General features: G+C 46.1%; 1 long non-coding RNA gene across 1 annotated transcript in view; it reads right to left on the bottom strand.

Moving 5' to 3' along the window:
* Window positions 1–462: 462 nt before the first annotated feature.
* Window positions 463–22,489, bottom strand: part of LOC147897032 (uncharacterized) — a 35,492-nt gene continuing 13,465 nt past the window's right edge. The window contains exons 2-3 of the long non-coding RNA XR_015541757.1: window positions 588–637; window positions 463–511 (exon numbers count right to left, since the gene is read on the bottom strand). This is a non-coding gene — a long non-coding RNA (uncharacterized LOC147897032). The remainder of the gene's footprint in view (window positions 512–587; window positions 638–22,489) is intronic.

The following is a 22,489-nucleotide window of genomic DNA, read 5'->3' as shown; positions in this document are numbered from 1 at the left end:
TCACATAGAAAGATAATTTAGGAACTATAATTATTGAGCCATAAAACTTTTATACATGTATGTTGGTAAAACCCAACTCATTCTTTAGAGTACTTACTCAGACGCAAAGGGCTGTCAAAAACGCTGACAATGGTGTACGTGTAGTCCCCATTTTGCCCTCGATAGAAAACTTGTGTCCGCACACATTCATAGTATCCCAGCCAGCGAACAGTGATGGTCTGTGGTCCATCATCCCTATGAAGCCGGCAAGCCAGGACAGTGTAATATCCCAAATGGACTCGTCCATCCAAAGGATTGTGGACGTGGAGATTCATTAGAAACCTTGAATCAGGAACAGTACTAAAAGACAAACAATAGCATGTTTTCCCACTCAAATATAATCCAAAAAATTTTTGTTGTAACAAAAATAAAGCAACAAACAATGTACACAGTTCTTACCCAAGGTATCTCTCCAGCTCAAGCAAATCCAACAACAGTTGCGCGCTCTCCAGAGATCCCCAGCCCGCATGATCTACAATTTTCTAAAAGTGAGTGACTATACTATTAAACATGTCAACATAAAACATGGTTGTCAAGCAACTATGTACCTTGCACCTGTGCTCTTGTTTCGGTTACAAACGTGAACTGCCTAGACATCCTATCACATTGCAAAAAAAGAATGCACGTGTCGATCTACATATATAGGAAAAAAACAATAGGCTTTGAAGAGAAAATAGCCTATAGTGTATTGCAAACCCATAACTCAAATGAAAAATGAAATCCAAACATTATCAAGGACAAAGTCATGAAATATTACGTCTCACTTCATCTTTGTATAAATAGCCAACATTCCCAAAGACCTATGATAGTTGGAATATTGAAAGAACTTAAAAAAATCTATACAAAGATTACCGAAATGAAGATTTTCCACCCAAGAAAGTCTGAGGAGGGCTTGAAAGAGCAATGTCATACTCCTAGGTTCTTGCTGTTGCCAATTGCAAAACTTCCTTGTACACAACATTTGTGGTAGAAGTATTATCCATCTCCTCGCCCCTGGCATCAGACGCACTCTGCGAAATGAAAACCTTAACAGCGTTTGATGCTCGGATACGTGAAAATGTCACATATAATTGGCCATGACTGAATACCGGTGTCGCCAAGTACAGCCCCAAAACTAACAATGTTTGGCCCTGTGACTTATTGATTGTCATGCCAAATCCCAATCAGATAGGAAATTGCCGTCTCCTCATGTCGAATGGAAGTTTAAGGTTGGTCGGAATGAATGTTATCCTTGGAATAAATGTTCTATCACCAGCATTGTTACCAGTAATGATTTCAGCTTTCAACACTTTTGTGTGAAACTCTTTGCATATCAACCGTGTCCCATTGCACAAACCCTGGCGAGGATTCAAATTATGCAACAAAATTATAGGAGCATTCCTTTTCAAAACCAACCGATGCGGGGGATATCCACCACCAAGATCAAGACTGTTCAAATACTCAACTACAAACAAAAAGGAATCTCCCCCTAAGTTGTCCGCTGAGTTTGCACTTAGGTACTCCCTTTCCTCACCGGGCATTGCCTTCAATGCCGTAGCATTAATTGCATCAACCTTGATGTTTCGAGGTGCAAGAATAGCATGCTCTCGAAAGTATGGTGCATAGTCCAAAACAGTTACAAGCCCTCGATACACCCATCTAAAAGCATATGCGATGGAATCACAACAGTATCTTCTTTTGTACATCTATTTATCACATTGCCAATGTCCAGAACCCATTGCATGAACTCTTGCTCAGCACAATTATCACCATTCTGAAGGACCCGCATATTCTGCGTCAACTTCAATGCTGTAGTGCGACCCCAAATCCTTGAGTGGCATAAGGTTGTGAAGATTGTGGGAGAGAGGGAAGGAGTCTCACTTGCGGCTTTCTCACATGCACAATGGGGGAATACACACAAAGGTGGAGGCTGAAAACAGTTTTCCTCTTCTTAGTTGTGAAAGCCAAAAGAACTCTAGTACAAAGAAATAGAAGAACCCTATATGTGGGTCTCAAACCAAACTCAACTAACTAAGGTGGCATACTAACTGAGCCACAAACTAGAGTAGATAAGGATAGCTATCATCCAGCTATTATTCGTGGGCAGTGTACCAACCGCATCTCCAGCTAACAGGTTGGTGACATAATTGCACAACAGTCACCCTGGCATATCGTGAGTGGAGCTCGATATCTCAACACTCCCCCTCGAGCTCAATCCCAATTCCTGCACACCAAGCAGGTCTCTGAACTTGCGCAGCTTCTCTGCGCCCAATGCTTTCGTGAAGATGTCAGCTACCTGATCCTCTGTGCTGACATAAACTAGATCAATGAGACCTAGTAAAACCTTCTCCCGCACATAGTGATAATGCACCTCAATGTGCTTTGTTCTGGCATGAAAGACTGGGTTCTTTGCCAAGTGTATACTGCTCATGTTGTCACAATAAATGACAACCGGCCCATCTGTAGACTGATGCATATCATAGAGTAGCTTATGCAACCAAGCTACCTCACATGCAGCCATTGCTGCACCTCTGTACTCAGCCTCTGTGCTCGACAAGGCAACTGTAGGCTGTTTCTTGCTGCTCCAAGTGACTGCAGCACTCCCAAAAGAGAACACATATCCACTGGTAGATCGTCTATCAGAAATGCTACCAGCCCAATCAGCATCAGTGTATCCATGCAACTGTATCTGAACCCCAGCCTCATAAAATAGTCCATACTGCAATGTGGACTTCACATACCTGAGTATGCGTCTAGCCGCATCCAAATGCGGTTTCCTTGGAGCCTGCATAAACTGACTTACCAACCCAACAGCATAGCTCAAATCTGGCCTGGTAATAGTCATGTAAATCAAACTTCCTACTATGCGTCTGTACATAGTAGGGTCTTCCAGAAGCTCACCTGCATCTGTGCTCAGCTTCACATTCTGCTCCAAAGGAACTGAAATAGGCTTACAGCCTGTCATCCCATATTTGGACAGCATGTCCAATCCATACTGCCTCTGCAAGAGCTGTATCCCACTTGGTGATCTAATCACCTCAATGCCCAAGAAATAACGCAGCTCTCCCAAATCCTTCATCTCAAACTTCTGCCTCAATAGCATTTTCACATGAAGGATATCTTCATCACTATCACCTGTGATGATCAAATCATCAACATAAATGACCAGCAGCATAATCCCTTTCTCTGTTTTTCTCACATAGAGTGAGAAATCTGCCTTGGAAATCTGAAAGCCAATAGTGACAAGATATTGTCCTATCTTGTCAGACCATGCTCTAGGTGCTTGTTTCAAGCCATACAAGGCTTTCTTCAACCTGCAAACAAACTCAAGATGAGTAGCATGAACATAACCTGCTGGCTGCTCCATAAAGACCTCTTCTTGCAAATCACCATGCAAGAAGGCATTCTTTACATCCATCTAATGTAAAGACCATCCCTTTGATGCAGCCATAGCAATGGCTGCTCTTACGGTTGCCATCCTTGCAACCGGGCTGAAAGTTTCTTCATAATCAATGCCATATGTCTGTGCATACCCCTTGACAACTAATCTTGCCTTGTATCTATTCACAGAACCATCTGCATTGTGCTTGATCTTATAAACCCACTTACAACCAATTGCATTCTTGCCTTTAGGCAAAGGCACCAATTCCCATGTAGCATTAGCATCCAAGGCATCCATTTCTTCATCCATGGCTTTCTCCCATTTTTCATTTCCCATGGCTTGCTCAAAAGAAGTGGGTTCTGGTTCCTGTATCACTTTGACCATATAGGCATAGTGAATGGCTATAAATCCATCATATTTCAGCGTATCCACAGGATACCTAACCTTGGTAGACCTGCGCAAAATAGGTTCACTTCCAGGTGCTCTCAAAACATCCCTGGTCTTCCTTACTCCAGGCGTAAAAACAGAAGGAATACCCAACTCATCATCATTGATCTGTTCTGAGCCACTGGATTCACCATCCACATAAGAGTGACCTGCATTCACATCAAACATGGGCTGATCTACCTTCTCTTTTCCTTTTCGTGATACTTGCGTACCACTATCTGCATTGCTTTGAGGAGATTCTCCTGATCTCAATCTGCCTGTCCATGGCGAAGTATGTGAACCACTGGTAGAGGACACTCCAGGTCCACTGATATTTTGTGATTGCTGCTGTGCATTCTGTGCAGCATTACCATTTTGTGCATCTACATCAATCATCACATTTACTGGTTTATACCAGCTGCTCATCTCATCAAAAACAACATCTCTACTCACTGTGAACTTACATGTAGAAGGGTTATAGCATCTATACCCTTTCTGCTGCAAAGAATAGCCAATAAAGATGCACTTCTCAGCTTTTGGATCCAACTTGGACCTCAACTCATCTGGCACATGAACATAAGCAATGCAACCAAAAATCTTCAAATGAGAAATATCTGGTTTCCTACCAGTATACATCTCCTCTGGCGTCATGCCATGTATTGCTACAGTGGGAGTCCTGTTCATTATATAGACTGCTGTAGCAACTGCTTCAGCCCAATAATAATCTGGTAGATCTTTTTCATTTAGCATAGCCCGAGACACCTCTCCAATATGCCTATTTTTTCTTTCTGCAATTCCATTTTGCTATGGGGTATGACTGCATGAATATTGCTGCTTTATACCATGCTCCTGCAAGAACCTTGCAAACTCATTTGAGAGGTACTCTCCCCCTCCATCTGACCTTAGGCATTTTATTTGTAGGCCTGTTTCTTTTTCAACCATAGCTTTGAAAGCTTTGAAATGCCCAAACACTTCACTTTTCTTTTTCATAAAATACACCCACAGTTTTCTGCTGAAGTCATCAATAAATGTGACAAAATAGTGACAGCCTCCAATAGATGCAACTTTTGTAGTCCACACATCAGAGTGGATTAATTCCAATGGCTTTTTACTCTCTTGAACATGCCTAGGAAAAGGTTTCCTTGCCTGTTTCCCAAATTGATAGGCTTCACAAATCTTGTGCATTTCTGCAACCTTGAATTTTGGCAATCCTGCAACAATATTTTGGGCTTGCATTAATTTTAGTCGCTGTATATTAACATGACCAATGCGTTTGTGCCAGATATCAATATCTGCAACTACACCGGTCCCATGTGCAAACATTGCTGCACTCTATTCGGGCATGTCTACATCCAATGTAAACATCCTGCCCTTCTTCTTTCCTTTTGCTATCAAGCGACCATTATTTTTCATATCCTCAACAAAGCATCCATGAGGATTAAATCTGACCTGCAAGCCCTGCTCAACCATCTGACCAACAGAAACCAGGTTCTTGGTGATGTTCGGGACATGAAATACATCAGACAAGTATTTCTTTTTCCCATCCTGCATAGACAAAGGAATTTTGCCAATCTGCACAATAGGATGTGCAGTATCATCACCAGTCTCCACAAATCCTGGTTTTTCCATTTTTCTTGCATCCTGCATCCATTCAGCGTGACCTGTCATGTGGTTTGATGCACCCGAGTCAACATACCACACATCGTTGCTTTCTTCTGCACTTGTTACAGAATTTGTCATATGTGTAAAAAATAAGGGAGAGAGATAGGAGACTCAAGTTCAGCTTTCTTCACAACACACAAAAGAGAGAGGACACAAGGTTGGAGGGTGAAGCCTTTCTTCACTTTTGCACACAACAACAATTCAATAGAAGAGGGAAATACCCTATATGTCAAAACCTAGAATTCGTGGTTCATATGTGAACCCAAACCAAAACATACGTGGTAGTCTAACTACACCACGAGTACAACTAACATAGACGGTGACATAAATGATAGTCATCCAGGAGATATGTCGGGGATAGAGCTTGATATCTCAACACTCCCCCTCAAGCTCAAATCCATCTCACGTACACCAAGCAAGCTCCTAAATCTGCGAAGCTTCTCGGTACCCAATGCCTTCGTAAAGATATCAGCCACCTGCTCCTCAGTGCTGACATAGACAAGATCAATCTCACCAGCTAGAACCTTCTCTCTCACAAAGTGATAATGCACCTCAATGTGCTTCGTTCTAGCATGATAAACTGGGTTATTAGCAAGCATGATGCTGCTAATGTTGTCACAATGAATGACAACTGCTGCATGAACTGACTGTCCCATATCTGCAAGTAGCTTCCGTAACCAAGCTACCTCACATGCAGCCATTGCTGCACCCCTGTACTCAGCCTCTGTGCTCGACAAGGCAACTGTTGGCTGCTTCTTGCTGCTCCAACTGATGGCACCACTCCCAAGGGAAAACATAAAACCACTAGTAGATCTCCTGTCTGAGACACTACCAGCCCAGTCAGCATCTGTATATCCATGTACCTGTAATGCACAGCCAGCTTCATAAAACAGTCCATAATGCAATGTGGACTTCACATACCGCAGTATGCGCCTAGCCGCATCCAAATGTGGCTTCCTCGGTGCCTGCATAAACTGACTCACCAGCCCCACAGCATAGCTCAAATCTGGTCTGGTTATAGTCATGTAAATCAAGCTACCTACTATGCGCCTGTACATAGTAATATCTTCAAGAAGCTCACCTGTTTCTGCATTGAGCTTCACATTCTGCTCCAATGGAACAGAAATAGGCTTACAGCCTGTCATCCCATATTTGGACAGCATGTCCAAACCGTATTGCCTTTGCAACAGCCATATCCCACTCGGGGATCTAATAACCTCAATGCCCAAGAAGTAACGCAGCTCTCCCAAATCCTTCATCTCAAATTTCTGCTTCAACAGCAGCTTCACTTCATTAATGTCTGCATCACTATCACCTGTAATAATCAAGTCATCAACATAGATGACTATAAGCACAATCCCTCTGTTTGTCCTTTTCACATAAAGTGAAAAATCTGAATTGGAAATCTGAAATCCAATAGTGACAAGATATTGCCCTATCTTGTCTGACCATGCCCTCGGCGCCTGTTTTAAGCCATACAAGGCTTTGCGCAACCTGCATACAAAATCGGGGTGTGCATTATCCTCATAACCTTCTGGCTGCATCATATAAACCTCTTCCTGCAAGTCACCATGCAAGAAGGCATTTTTCACATCCATCTGATGCAAAGACCATCCCTTTGCAGCAGCCATAGCAATTACTGCTCTCACGGTTGCCATCCTTGCAACTGGGCTGAAAGTTTCCTCATAGTCAATTCCATATGTCTGTGCAAAACCTTTGGCAACCAATCTTGCCTTATACCTGCTAACAGACCCATCAGCATTGTGCTTTACTTTGTAAACCCACTTGCAGCCAATAGCCTTCTTATCATGAGGCAAAGGCATCAAATCCCAAGTGTGGTTTGCATCCAAGGCAGCCATCTCTTCATCCATAGCTGCTTCCCAATTTTTATGCCCTGCTGCATCCTCAAAACATGTGGGCTCTGGCTCCTCTAGAACCTTGACCATATAAGCATAGTGATGTGCTGTATACCCATCATATCTCAGCCTGTCAACTGGATACTTAATACGAGTGGACCTTCGTACAACTGGATCAGTTGCAGGAGTCTTTAAATCATGCCTGCTTTTCCTTGCACCAGGTGTAACAACAGAAGGAATCCCAAGTTCCTCATCAAGGCTCATTTCAGAGCCGCTTGACTCTCCATCAACATGAGAGCTACCAGCAGACACATCAAACACTGGAGCATGGTCCACTTTTTCTTTTCCCTTATGTGATACCTGCACAACACTATCAGGGCTGCCATGTGACGATTCACTAGATCTCAATCTCCCTGTCCATGCATTAGATCCACTAGTAGAGGACTCTCTGGGTCCACTCAAGGCTTGAGATTGCTGCTCTGCATTTATTGCAGCATTCCCATTTCCTGCATCTGCATCTCCTACCATAACAGTTGGTGCATACCAGCTACTCATTTCATCAAAAACCACATCTCTGCTCACTTGCATTTTGCGGGTGGAAGGGTTATAACAGCGATACCCTTTCTGATGCTGAGCATATCCAATAAAGATGCATTTTTCTGCCTTTGGATCCAGCTTTGTTCTCTTCTCATCAGGAACATGAACATAAGCTATGCAACCAAATACCTTCAAGTGAGAAATATCTGGTTTTTGGCCTGTATACATTTCTTCAGGCGTCATGCCATTGACAGCTGCAGTGGGGGTTCTGTTCATAATATAAACAGCAGTTGCTACTGCTTCAGCCCAAAAATAATCAGGCATGTTTTTCTCATTTAGGATCGCCCGTCCTACTTCTGCAATATGCCTGTTCTTCCTTTCTGCAACCCCATTCTGCTGAGGGGTAGACCTGCATGAGTACTTCCTTTGAATTCCCTGTTCTTTCAGATATTCACAAAATTCTTCTGAAAAGTACTCTCCCCCTCCATCAGATCTTAGCACTTTAATATGCACACCTTTCTCTTTTTCAACCATGGCCTTAAAAGCCTTGAAGTGGCTGAACACTTCACTTTTGTGCTTCATAAAATAAATCCACACCTTCCTAGTGTAGTCATCAATAAACGTCACATAATAATGGCATCCACCAATAGAAGCAGCTTTGGTTGTCCAAACATCTGAATGGATCACTTCCAAAGGTCTTTTGCTCACCTTAGCATTTTTGGGAAATGCATGTCTGGCCTGCTTACCCATTTGGCATGCTTCACATACCTTTTGCATTCCCTCAACTCTGAATTTAGGCAAACCTGCAACAATGTTTTTCGTTTGCATAGATTTCAGCCTTTGTATATTCACATGCCCAATGCGCTTGTGCCATATCTCAATATCTGCAATGACACCTCTCCCATGCGCAAACATAGCAGCTTTCACCTCAGGCATATCAACATCCAAGGTGAACATTCTTCCATTTTTGTTGCCTTTCGCAACCAAGCGGCATTTATTTTTCAGGTCTTCAACGAAGCATCCATCAGGATTAAATCTAACCTGCAGACCTTGCTCAACCATCTGGCCAACTGAAACCAGGTTCTTAGTGATTTTTGGAACATGAAGTACATCTGCCAAGTACTTTGTTTTGCCATCCTGCATAGCCAATGGCACTTTACCAACCTGCGTAATTGGGTGCGCAGTATCATCACCTGTTTCAACATAACCTGGCTTATCCAAATTTTTGACATCATGAAACCACTCACCATGACTGGTCATGTGGTTAGAGGCACCTGAATCAACATACCAAACATCATTGCAAGCTGCAGCATCTCCTGACATGGAGTTAACCATATGCTGCATCACAAAAAGGTGCTCATTTCTGTCGTCACCATGCCCACTTGATGATGCATAGTTGCTTTGCTGCAACTTTCCACTTTTGATGTCATTCTGCTTTTTATAGCATGTATTCTCCTTGTGTCCAGGCTTTCCACAATAATAGCATTCTGTGCTGCTATTTACTTGCTGGTTCCTTTGCCATGAACCACGGCCTCTTTGGCTCCCCCTGCCTCTAGAACTACCACGTCCTCCTCCATAGGACTGGTTTTCCTGTTGTTGCTGTTGGTTCTGATTTCCTGCACGGCCTCCAGAACGGCCTCTTCCTCTACCCCTGCCTCTACCTGTATTCGAGTAGAAAGCAGTCTCTTGAGAAGTTGAGGTGGCTGAACCACCATTCCTTTGCTCTTCACTCAGCAAGAGAGCAATAAGTTCCTGAAAATCAGGAAATGTTTCACGGACTCCAATGGATGTCCGAAATTGTGCATAATCTTTCCCAAGACCATTCAAGGTCACGGACACTAAGTCCTCATCATCAACAGGTGCTCCAATGGAGGCAAGAGAATCTGCAAGGCCTTTCACCTTCAAGGAATACTCATTTATATTCAGATTTTTCCTTTGCACATTGTGCAACTCCTGCTTTAGCTGCATCTTTCGTGCTTTGGTATTTGTGCTATACAGCTTCACCAATGTATCCCATGCTTCCTTAGGCGTCTCTAGATCCTGTATATGCACAATCATAGAATCTGAAATGCTAACAGATAGCCAATACAAGCATTTTCTGGCTTTTTCATGCCATTCCTTAAAAGCCTTCAATTCAGCAGGAGTGGGAGCAGTACCCAAAACTGGTTCTGCAGTTTCACCACTGATGTAATCCCAAACTCCCTTTCCCATAAGGAAGTTTGTCATCCTGAACTTCCATGCTTGGAAGTTGTTCTTGTCAAGCTTCTCACTGACAATGGTAGACAGATTCTCAGACATTTTACAAATCACGAATTGCAACAGCAACCTGTAAACACAGCAAATGCCTCACAAGGGCAAATAGCAAAACTTCTGCGAAAAGCCTCACAGGGGCAGATCTGCAACACTGACGAAAGTGGTATTTCACCACACAGTCACTTCCTAGTGACGATTTTGCATCAACAGGGAACAGGCATGAATCTGCAACTCCCAATATCTCTGCACATAGGCATACGACACAGTTTCTGTGGCACCTTTCCACCGACTGGCCGCGCGCAGTGGTCGCACAGCAAAAACAGGGCCTTTTTCTGAGTGCCTGCGAAGAACTTCCGCCCTCAAAACGGGCCCCGAAACGGCCTCAAATCAAAAAAATAACGTCACCAAGGGCTTTGCCCTTTCCCGCAGCATATACTGCGCTCTCGCCGCACCGCGAAGGGCCTCTCAATCTGAAGCAGTGCACTCCTGCACTTCTGGCTGTGCTACCTGCAAAGATTTGCTCCCAAACTCGAAGTAGGAAAGCAACACTGGTCCTCTTACCAGGACACCACAAACTTGGCTTTCTTTCTTGAGCTCCTTACCACGAACAAGGCTCTGATACCATGTAAAAAATAAGGGAGAGAGATAGGAGACTCAAGTTCAGCTTTCTTCACAACACACAAAAGAGAGAGGACACAAGGTTGGAGGGTGAAGCCTTTCTTCACTTTTGCACACAACAACAATTCAATAGAAGAGGGAAATACCCTATATGTCAAAACCTAGAATTCGTGGTTCATATGTGAACCCAAACCAAAACATACGTGGTAGTCTAACTACACCACGAGTACAACTAACATAGACGGTGACATAAATGATAGTCATCCAGGAGATATGTCGGGGATAGAGCTTGATATCTCAACAATATGCTGCACCATAAACAAATGCTCATTTCTGTCATCGCCTTGTCTACTAGAGGATGCATAATTGCCTTGCTGCAATTTTCCACTCATAATGTCATTCTGCTTTTTGTAGCAGTCTTTAGCCATATGACCCATTTTGCCACAATAGTAGCATTCAACATTGTTGTTTGCATTTTGGCTTCTCTGCCATCCACCACGGCCTCTTTGGCTCCCCCTGCCTCTAGAGTTACCACGTCCTCCTGCATAGGACTAGTTTTCTTGCGTTTGCTGCATATTCTGATTTCTACCACGGCTGCAAATCGGCCTCCTCTACCTCTGCCTCTACCTCTGCCAGCATTTGAGTAGAAGACAGTTTCTTTTGAAGTTCCTGCTGAAGAAGATGCACCCCCATTTCTCTGCTCTTCAGAAATTAGAAGAGCAATCAACTCCTCAAAATCAGGAAAGTTTTCACGGACGGCAATGGATGTCCGGAACTGTGCATAATCCTTTCCTAGACCATTCAAGGTCACAGAAACCAAATCATCGTCATCCACTGGTGACCCAATGGAAGCAAATGCATTTGCAATTTTCTTCACTTTCATGTGGTAGTCATTTATGCTCAAATTTTCTCTCTGCACATTGTGCAACTTCTGTTTGAGTTGCATTTTCCTGGCTTGCGTATTTGTGCTATACATTTTTGCCAAAGTATCCCATGCCTCCTTTGGCGTATTTGCATCCTGAATATGCACAATCATGGAGTCCGAAATACTGATAGACAGCCAGTACATAACTTTCCTGGCTCTCTCATGCCATCCTTTGAATGCCTGCATTTCCTGTTGACTGGGAACGTTAGGAAGAACAGGTTCTTCTTCATTTCCTGTAATGAATTCCCAATAGCCTTTTCCCATCAAGAAATTCGTCATTCTAAACTTCCATGCCTGGAAGTTGTTCTTGTCAAGCTTTTCAGTGACAATCTGTGAAAGAGAATCAGATGCCATTACAGAACACTGCAAAATATTCTGTCACTGCAAAAAACACAGCTTTTGCCTCACACGGGCAGATCTGCAAAACTGACGAAAGTGGTATTTCACCACACAGTCACTTCCTAGTGATGATTTTGCATCAACAGGCAACAAGCATGAATCTGCAACTCCCAATATCTCTGCACACAGGCATACGATGCAATTTCTGCGGCACCTTTCCACCGATTAGCCACACAGTGGTCGCACAGCAAAAAACAGGGCCTTTTTCTGAGTGCCTGTGAAGAACTTCCGCCTTCAAAACGGGCCCCGAAACGGCCTCAAATCAGAAAAATAAAGTCACTGAGGGCTTCGCCTATTCCCGCAGCATATACTGCGCTCTCGCCACACCGCGAAGGGTGTCTCAATCTGAAACAGGGCACTCTTGCACTTCTGGCTGTGCTACCTGCAGAGATTTGCTCCCAAACTCGAAATAGGAAAGCAACACTTGTCCTCTTACCAGGACACCACGAACTTGGCTTGCTTTCTTGAGCTCCTTACCACGAACAAGGCTCTGATACCATGGAGTCTCACTTGCGGCTTTCTCACATGCACAATGGGGGAATACACACAAAGGTGGAGGCTGAAAATAGTTTTCCTCTTCTTAGTTGTGAAAGCCAAAAGAACTCTAGTACAAAGAAATAGAAGAACCCTATATGTGGGTCTCAAACCAAACTCAACTAACTAAGGTGGCATACTAACTGAGCCACAAACTAGAGTAGATAAGGATAGCTGTCATCCAGCTATTATTCGTGGGCGGTGTACCAACCGCATCTCCAGCTAACAGGTTGGTGACATAATTGCACAACAGTCACCTTGGCATATCGTGAGTGGAGCTCGATATCTCAACAAAGGTAGCATTGACAATGTCCTCTTATCCTGCCTTTGGAAGAACTGGCAATACTTGCCTAAAATCCCCCCAACAATACCACCTTCCCACCAAAAAGTTGCTCATTGGACATGATATCTCGCAAAGTTCTGTCTAGTGCCTCGAAAGCAAACCGGTGAGTCATGGGTGCCTCATACCATATTATCAGCCTAGCCATCTTCAAAACATCTGCGAGTTGACTATTAACCTTAATATTGCAACTGCTAGTACCATCCAGCTCCAATGGTATCTTGAATTGTGAGTGTGCCGTGCATCCATTGGCTAGTAGCAATGCAGCAATCCCAGAAGATGCACATGCCAAAGTGATGAGCCCCTCCCCACGCAATCGAGAGAGAAAGCAATTGTAGAGAAAGGTCTTTCTAGACCCTCCTATACCATCGAGAAAAAAGATCTCACCACCATCTCCATAGACCCTTGCCAAAATCCGATCGAATGCAGCACGTTGACACTGATTCAAGGACATTTCCATTGCTAGGCAGTCTATGCTTCTTTCACACAATCAAACATTCTTTCTTCTTGCAATAAGCCATTTCCAGCTTCTAACAAAGATGTTCTATCTACAACAGGCATTCCGTCAAACTCAGCCAACCTTCACCCATGTTGTTGAAGAATGTGCTCCAAGTGCAATACAACCTTCTTTATTGCTAGTTCACGACGACCAATTAAATTCCCCATACTTGATTCCAATATATTAAAAAAATAATCTGAAAGCTCAAGGGAAAATTTTTCCCACAAAAGTCGAGGAGACGGCTCACAGAAAACCAATACTGTGACAAATAGGTGTCTCAGTTGTGCACTATTTTGATAAAACACAGCCTCTTGCATACACACAAACCATTCATCATCACTCTCCAACAATCCCCATGCTATGCATGCTGCCTTGAAAGTAGGGTACACTTGGCTATCAAAAGTACGTAGGTCATCAAAGGACTTGCATCCCGTGCACACATTAAGAAGCATACGCATGAAGTAGAGCTCACCAGCTGAGGGGGAAATATTGTACATCCAACCGATGGTATTCCCCTTTTGTCTTCTAGTCCACCGCTTACTGGTTTTGTTCCAAACCAAATTGTTTGGCAAGTCACCATACAGCAAGTTTCTTGCGTCATATTGCAAGTGATTATAAGTAAACCATTCTGTGAGGGTGGTCTTTTGATTTTGTTCCTTGCCTACAACATTTTGCAAATCATCATCATCTTGAAAGATGACGTTATTGCGCATCGAAAGATGAACCTGCAATCTTCGCACATCGGGTTTTTCATCGTGCGTGGCATACTCATAAATCCACCAACATGCTTCTGATGCTGACACGTAATGTGCATCTAAGTAACTACTAATCTCATCAATGCCACCGTCAACTATGTTGTGCAAATGCCCTTGCTCTCCTGCATTATTTAGCTGCATCTTGATAATGGCTCTGTCATGACCTTTGTACACATATTTATACAAATACTTAACTACAGTGAGTGTGGAGCATATTTCAACATTTATGTGTGCCTTGTACTTCATGGAGAGGAAAGGATTAAATGGCACAATCCAACGATTATCAATCACACCCCCTTTCACTTGTATCTTTCTACCATCATCACGATGCATGTAAACTAGATAGCCATCGTTGCCAACAGTAGTCGTCTGCGAGAATCCACGTGGATAATGACGAATGCATTTTCAATCAACCATGCAAGCTGCAGATGGATTTAGTGCACCACACGGACCATAGACATTACATTGCCCAATAATATCATGCAACTCCAGGAACATTGCCTTATCTGGCAACTCCGCACACACTAATTGGTCATAGTGACCGATCTCCACGGGTTTGAAACCACTTTCTAATATCAACAATATGTGTGAGTGTGGCAGACCTCTCTTTTGAAACTCTATGACCCTCACATATCTAGCCACCTTCCCAAACAAATTATGTTTTGTAATTGACTGCATCATGTCCTTATGCTTTTGGAAAAACACACGGGCTATCAAATCTGGACGGTCTTGCACAGTTTGCCACGGCAACAATGCTATAGATATTTCAGGCCATTTGGGATTACAGGTGAATGTTATGAATAAATCAGGTTTTCCCCTTTTCCTGAAAATTGCCATAGCATCTTGGTATAGCTAGCACATATACCGAGGCCCTCCTGTAAAAGAAGAAGGCAACACCACCCTATGCCCTGCAGCATTGCCAAGCACAGTACGTGTCCCATCAACTGTATTCACCATGTCCATCAACCCTTGATAGAGTTCAATGCGTAGGGAAGCTTGGTTGTTTCGTATCCACACCAACCTGGACTCTTCCATGCTACTGTAGGCATCAACCATGTATTGTTGTAGCAATCTACCCCCACGCAAAAGACATGCATTTGTATCATATCTCACTTGCAAACGATATGCGTAGTATTTTCTCTGGGTGACACAACTCTATCCACGTATCTCGTGCAATGGTGTGTGATCAGGAACATCACTATATGGGATATATGGATGCCAACCATCTTCCCCTCGAGGGAACAAAAGAGCATACATGAGAGGCATGCATGATCGGTGCAAATTAGATATTCTACGCACAAACCCATTGCGGCTAAAAATATGAATGTCCCAATTTCCAATATCGAAGTCATCCCCTTGTCCTGGCATGATTGCAGCAACCTCGCTAGCCATAGGAGCCAAGTACTGCCTTGAGGTGGAGCGGCTCTCAGAAATAACCATCCTCAGGTTTGTATGTGGATTTGTTCTTAGCACTTGCCCAATAGCCATCAATGCACTGGCATATGGATTGCACTCGTGCATCATCCTCTGCAACAACTCCAAAATGCCTGGATCCAAACCAAGCATCCCATGTAAACGGTGTTCTAGTTCATGATCAGTGTCATACACGTACAACTGTGCAAAATGTGGCATCTCTTGCCTAGCCTCATCGGGCAACAAATTTCCAACCCGATGATACACACTACCATGGACCTGAAAGTTTTGTATACCCCCATTCCCACGGAACATTTGATCAACATTGGCTCCCAATGAAACAAATGTCATGGCACTATTATAAGCCCTAATGTTTTTCTTAAATAGTTTGCTTCTAGCATCATGTCCGTGCAGTAGAACTCTCAAAATCTCTAGTGGTTCTTCTAACGGCAACAATGACACACGACCAACTTTGCAACAGTGCTTGCCCACAACTTGATGCATATGCATTCGCGTCTCTTGTTTCCATAGTTGAGCCTGGCAAAAGCTGCATGTATGATCCATGGATCCGAGTGCATGAAGAGAAGGAGCATTGAAGACCAGTGGATACAAAGATGGATGCTCTACATTTTCCCTTAATGGAAAAGTATGCAAGATAGAGAGGCTCCCCCCTGCACCCAAAATCACAGCCCTGTTGTGAACAACATGCCTTCGGGCTCTTAAATGAGTAGCATCCGTGGTTGCATCCATTTGAGTAGTTGTACATAATATTGTGTTAGGGGCAAAAGCAACCACAGTAAAGAGGAGCTAGGGGGGGAGTCCTTAGATCATTAGTCCTTAGATTATTATTAATACGTTGTATCTAGTTTATTAATGAGATATGAAAAGACGGAAGTTCTAGGGGCAGGCGGAGAACTGAATAGGCACGGCAACCGTGAAGGAGTTATGTGTGCCGGTTAGATAAGAGAGAAGAGAGCGATCATTCAGAGAGATCAATTGAGGCTCATTGATGAGGATCGGAGCAAGGATCAGTGCTATGTATCAGAGAGTACGGTGTTGTACTGCTCAGAGAAATGTTATACAGAGATTCTATTGCATCTGCCTTATTGTTTTATCATGAATGATTCTGTCGATCACTGTTCTACTCTATGAATTTTCATACGCAGTTCTGAAGTACGATTACGCATGTAAATCTGTCGCAGTAGTGCGTTTCGAGTTAGTCTTCAGAGTAGAGAGGGCTAACACTTTGGCGACCACGGAAGATTTCCATGTTCGTCGCGGTGGATTCCCCCGGAGAGGTTGGATGCTCCCCATCTGTAACACTCTGATTCCTCGGTGCGAGGCCTAGCGCATGAATGACGCTGGGAGTGAGCCAGGGGGAACATCGCGCTCTCCGGAACGGCCTCGGGAGCCTGCAACTCCAGTATCGGCACGTACAACCCGCGAGGAACGGCATGACCGATATGTGGCTCAACGTGATCTTCTCTTCGACTTCTTCACGGATAGTGAGAGTAGTAGCCGCTCTGACACACCTCCGCTGATCCCAGGAGAGGAAGGTCCAGTCGTTTCCGGTGTTCAGGAGGAAGGCGAATCCTCCGGACGCAGTAGCCCGTTCGATTTAACAGGTACTCCTCCGGAAGACGAAGCGTCACCGTTGCGGAATTCCCCACCACCGAGTCCCAGGAGACGGGAGGGTGGTGTGCCTGCAGGAAGCGGAGCCCCAGGTCCGTCACCAGATCCCGGTAGGGGAGGTGGAGGCGGTGGCGGCGGAGGCGGGGGTGGAGTTCCGGCGGTAAGCAGCGCGGCTATTCCACCACTGGTATCCAGGATGACGGTGAAGTACCCCAAGTTTTCGGGACGGGATAAGGAGGATGCGGATGCACATATACTGTCATTTGAGATGGCATGGATGGTGAATACGGCTCCACTAGTGCAGGCGACAGATCTTATGAAGATGGCGACTTTCATCCCGACACTGCAGAAGCAGGCGGCAGTATGGATCGCGCAATATGGAGCTACCCATTTTGCCACATTTGATCTACTGCGGGATGCCTTTTTGCTCCGGTTTCGGGAGGACAAGACCCGTGTTCATGTCCTAGCCAAACTGGGGAAACTGGAACAGAAGAACCAAGAAGTGGAGGCGTATGCGGCCAGGTTTCGGTCGTTGATCCGCCGCCTCGATGCAGCAACTACTCCAGCAGTCCCCATCCAAAATGCTTACTTCATGGAGGGGCTGAATAAAGGATTGAAAAGGTCCCTGGCATCGTTGGATCTGGAAGCTCTTTCATTGGAAGAAGTCGTCCAAGCAGCGGTGAGGGCGGAACAAGTCCTGTTTACTTCCAAGGGAAGGAAAGGAAAAGTGAAGTATGAGGAGGCTGAGGGAGACTCCGATACTGATACTGAGGAGGAGTCGGATCAGTCGGATGAGGAGGAGGACAAACGTTCCATGAGGCGGAAGGCTGGAAAAGCGGCAGGGAAGTTATTTCCAGAAGGATCTGCTGCCGGAGCCAAAAGCCGGGATAGTGGAATAGGGTCCTCTTCAAAAGTTCGCAAGGATACTTGGTGTAATCGGTGCCGGAATGCAGGACACTTAGCAGAGGAATGCGGTTTGAATGAGCGGTGGTGTGCGATTTGCCAAACAGCGACGCATACCACGGAGATCTGCCGCTATAACGCACGAATAGCCCCGACACCAGCGGTGGCGGCGGTAGTTGCGGCACCAGCCGCAGCACCAGCCGCGGTACCAGCCGCACCGGCGAAAAGACCTTGGCGGCCGAGAACGGCTGGAACAGGTGCAGATGAACCAGCAGGGGAACGGACGTTCCTATGTTTTTATTGCAATCAACCCGGACATCGAAAGGTAGATTGCGAATTATTCAAGCGCCACAAGGCGGAAAGGGAAGCAACCCGGGGATCCGGAGAAGGCAAGTCCGCACCAGCAGTGAACGCGGTTCTGATTATCGAATGCGATGATGACAGTCCGCAACAGGATAGCAAGGAGCCTAGTCCGCAGTCCGAAGAAGTACCGGAAGTCCCGGCGGGTGTCCCTGTTGAAGACAACGTGGGAGGAAGGGCGAGCGGAGATGTGCTCGTGGTCACACGATCCCAGGAAAAGGTGCGGGACTACAAGGCCCCGCAAGAGAAGGGGCGACCCCCGGCGTTGGATTGGCAGGCACAACAACAGGTGCGGTCGACGGTCGGTGAATGGGTCCAGAAAACCCCAACGGTGTTACCTAGGCCTAGCGCGGAAAAGGCAGTCTCGGTGACGGAGAATGGTGCGACGGTGGCAAGGCGCCTGCAAGGAGACCAGCCAGAAGCGACTTGTCTACCTACCAGTCAGAAGGACAGCCTGATGACCGGCAAGGAGGATGTTGAACCATATGATTTATGGCAAGATTTGCGGAAACAGCAAATACACATGACAATGGAGCAATTGTTAGCATTGGTACCCAACTTCCGGAATTCTCTCATCAAACAATTGACGGAACCAGTCAGGGCGATGGAGTCGGAGATGGAAGCGGTAACAATGGAAGTGTCGCCTGACGGATCTACAAAGCCTGAAGTGGAAGAACAGCCTCCTGTTTTTGATGAAGCGGTCCCGGTAATTTCCGTAACGCTGGAGAACAGCCGTGTGGGAGGGGTGTTGCTGGACGGAGGGTCTGGGGTCAACATCCTGTCCGAACAAATGCTGGTGCCGTTGGGTATCACAAAATGGGAATCCGCACCCTTCGCCGTTCGGATGGCGGACCAACGGAGAGTGCAGCCGTTAGGATTGCTCCGTGGATTGAAAATGGAGGTTTGCGGCGTAAAGTTCGAAATCGCTGCGGTGATTCTCCGGATGGAGGATATTAGCGGGTCATACCCGTTATTGCTCGGAAGACCGTGGTTGCGTCAGGCCCGTGTGAAACAAGACTGGCAATCCGACCGCATCACCATTTGGAAAGGAAAAAAGAAGCTGAAGCTCTCGGTACATACCAAACAAGGGCTGAGGACGCCATTCCGACCGACGATGGCGGAAGGTATCCATATGATGGACGGAATGGGGGTCGAAGAGGAGGATGACTACTTCAGTAGGAATACGGAGCTGGTAAGCTTGTTCGAGGTAGATGTGGTTGCCGTTTTAAAGCAATATCAGCATCAGCTTCCCTCGGCTACGCAGGAGTCATCCAGTCCCACGGAAGCACCAGTCGAAGGGAGTCTACCGGAAGGCACAGGAGACATGCCGGACGAAGCGGGAGTGGCGGAGGCGGAAAGAGTTTTCGAGCAGGAACTCCGTCGCTCGCGGAGGGTCAAAGAAGACGAGCTGCTGGATCTTAACCTCGGAACGGAGGGGGAGCCAAAGAACGTCCGTGTCAGTGCAAAGCTCGATAAAGGGTTTCGGGGAAAATTGGAGACATTGCTGAAATCCTTCAAAGACGTGTTCGCCTGGGACTACACAGATTTGCTCGGCATCGATCCCAAATTCTATCAGCACAGGATCAATCTGCAGAAGGATGCGATACCGGTTCGGCAACAACGGTATAGAATGAATCCGCACTATGCCCAAAGGGTGAAGGAGGATCTGGACAGGTTGCTAAAGGTCGGGTTTATCTGTCCGGTTGACCGTGCAACGTGGCTTTCGCCAATCGTGATTGTTCCGAAAAAGAATTTGAAGTTGCGGGTCTGTGTTGACTACAGAAAGCTTAACGCGGCGACAATCACGGATCCGTTTCCATTGCCGTTTAATGATACTATGCTGGATACAGTGGCAGGTCACGAGATGTATTCTTTTCTGGATGGCTTCAGTGGGTATAACCAGGTGCAGATGGCACCAGAAGATCGAGAGAAAACAGCCTTCATCACGGAGTGGGGAGCATTTGTTTTCCTGGTGATGGCATTTGGGCTAAAGAATGCTCCGGCAACATTTCAACGCATGGTCCAAGAGATATTTCATGATTATTTACTAATCTTTATGCAGGTATTTCTGGACGATTTCAGTGTTTTTGGGAGTCGCGAGCAGCACCTTGAGCATCTGAAGAAATGCTTAACCCGGTGTAGGGAGGCACGGTTGTGTCTGAACCCTATGAAATGTGCATTCGCCGTGGGCAGCGGTATGCTGCTAGGTTGCATTGTCTCGGCGGAAGGCATTGCGGTGGATCCGGCGAAGGTCGAAGCGATTCGGCAGGCAAAGGTTCCTGGCAACGGTAAGCAGCTTGGGAGATTCCTAGGGCAGGTTAAATGGCACAGCCGAATGCTGCGGTATCTGGCGGATGTGGCGACACCACTGTATGACCAACTCAACAAAGTACCGTTAGTCTGGTCTTCTGCTTGTGACTTAGCTTTTCGACGGCTCAAACTGATGTTGGCGACAGCACCGGTGGTTCAGCCGCCAGATTGGGCGAAGACGTTTCATGTCTTCGTGGATGCCTCGGACGTGGCTATTGGTAGTGTCCTCATGCAGGAAGCGACAAGCAAGTGGTTCCGACCGGTGTATTATGCAAGTCGCAGGTTGTCAAAAGCCGAACGGAATTACTCTACTATGGAGCGGGAAGCATTGGGGATGATTTATTCCGTAACCAAGTTTCGTCACTACCTGTTGGGGAATCGGTTCACGTTTCATGTGGATCATTCCGCCTTGTTGTATTTGGTACACAAGCCCGAGCTCACTGGAAAGTTGGCCCGGTGGATGCTGCTTTTACAGGAGTTCGACTTCACGGTGGTCCATCGACCAGGCAGTACACATGCCGTAGCGGATTACCTTTCGCGGTTGGAATCTGGCGAAGACCCGATGGGTGTGGAAGACGATTTTCCGGATGCCCAGCTGTTCGAACTGGAGGCGGTGGTACCGGTAGCTCCAAAGACGTGGTACGACGACATGTTTCACTTTGTCGACACGGGCCAGATGCGCGACAGAATGTTGCGAGACCAGCGGAAAAACGGCTCGCGCTCAAGAGCAGAGACTTCCGGATCATTGCTGACCAATTGTATAAAAAGGGGCTGGATGGTGTGTTGCGCCGGTGTGTGTACCCACATGAGCAGGAGGTCATCCTGGAAGAGGCTCACCAAGGAATCAGCGGTGGACACTTCGCCGGAGAAGTCACCGGACGAAAGGTACTCCAAGGAGGTCTGTGGTGGCCAACATTAATGGGGGATGCGCATAGGTTCGTCAAAAGATGCGATGTGTGCCAGAGGTTGGGCCAGCCATCAGGTCGGGACCGGATGCCGCACAATCCCATACTGGCCCTCGAACCGTTGGGCTGGACTTTGTAGGTCCGTTTTCGCCGCCGGCGCGGAGGACAGGTAACCGGTATATCCTGGTGGCGACGGATTACTGTACCAAATGGGTGGAGGCCAGAGCACTGAAGGATAATTCGGCAAAGGCTGTGGCCAGATTCCTTTATGAAGCCATTATGACACGGTACGGATGTCCGGTTGAGCTCGTCACGGATCAAGGTGGGCATTTTCTTAATGCGGTGTTACGGGAACTGGTTACCCGGCACCTAATCATTCATAAGAAGTCCACAGTGTATTACCCTCAGGCAAACGGCGGACAGGCAGAGTCCTCGAATAAGGTGTTGCTAGTCATTCTGAAAAAGCTGGTCAATGAAAATCGGACAGATTGGGATGAAAAACTTTACTCCGCATTATGGGCGTTCCGGACTTCCTATAAGGTTGCGACGGGGTTCACGCCATTCAAGTTGGTTTACGGAGTTGAAGCAGTGGTCCCCATGGAATTCCTAGTACCGAGTCTGCGGATTGCAGCGGCAGAGAAATTGGGCTGGGACGAGTCCGTAGACCGGAGGATTGAACAGCTGGATCGGCTGGGTGAGGAGCGGTTCTACAGTGCGTATCTTGCACAGGTAGTCCAGGACAGACGGAAGGTCTGGGTGGAC

The sequence above is a fragment of the Dipteris shenzhenensis genome, chromosome 11 (genome assembly GCF_047967505.1).
Source record: "Dipteris shenzhenensis isolate YYH24624 ecotype China chromosome 11, Dip_SZ_1.0, whole genome shotgun sequence".
NCBI classification, from domain to species: domain Eukaryota; kingdom Viridiplantae; phylum Streptophyta; class Polypodiopsida; order Gleicheniales; family Dipteridaceae; genus Dipteris; species Dipteris shenzhenensis.
The sequence above is the reverse complement of the archived record's forward strand: the minus strand, read 5'-3'. Positions and strand labels throughout refer to the sequence as shown.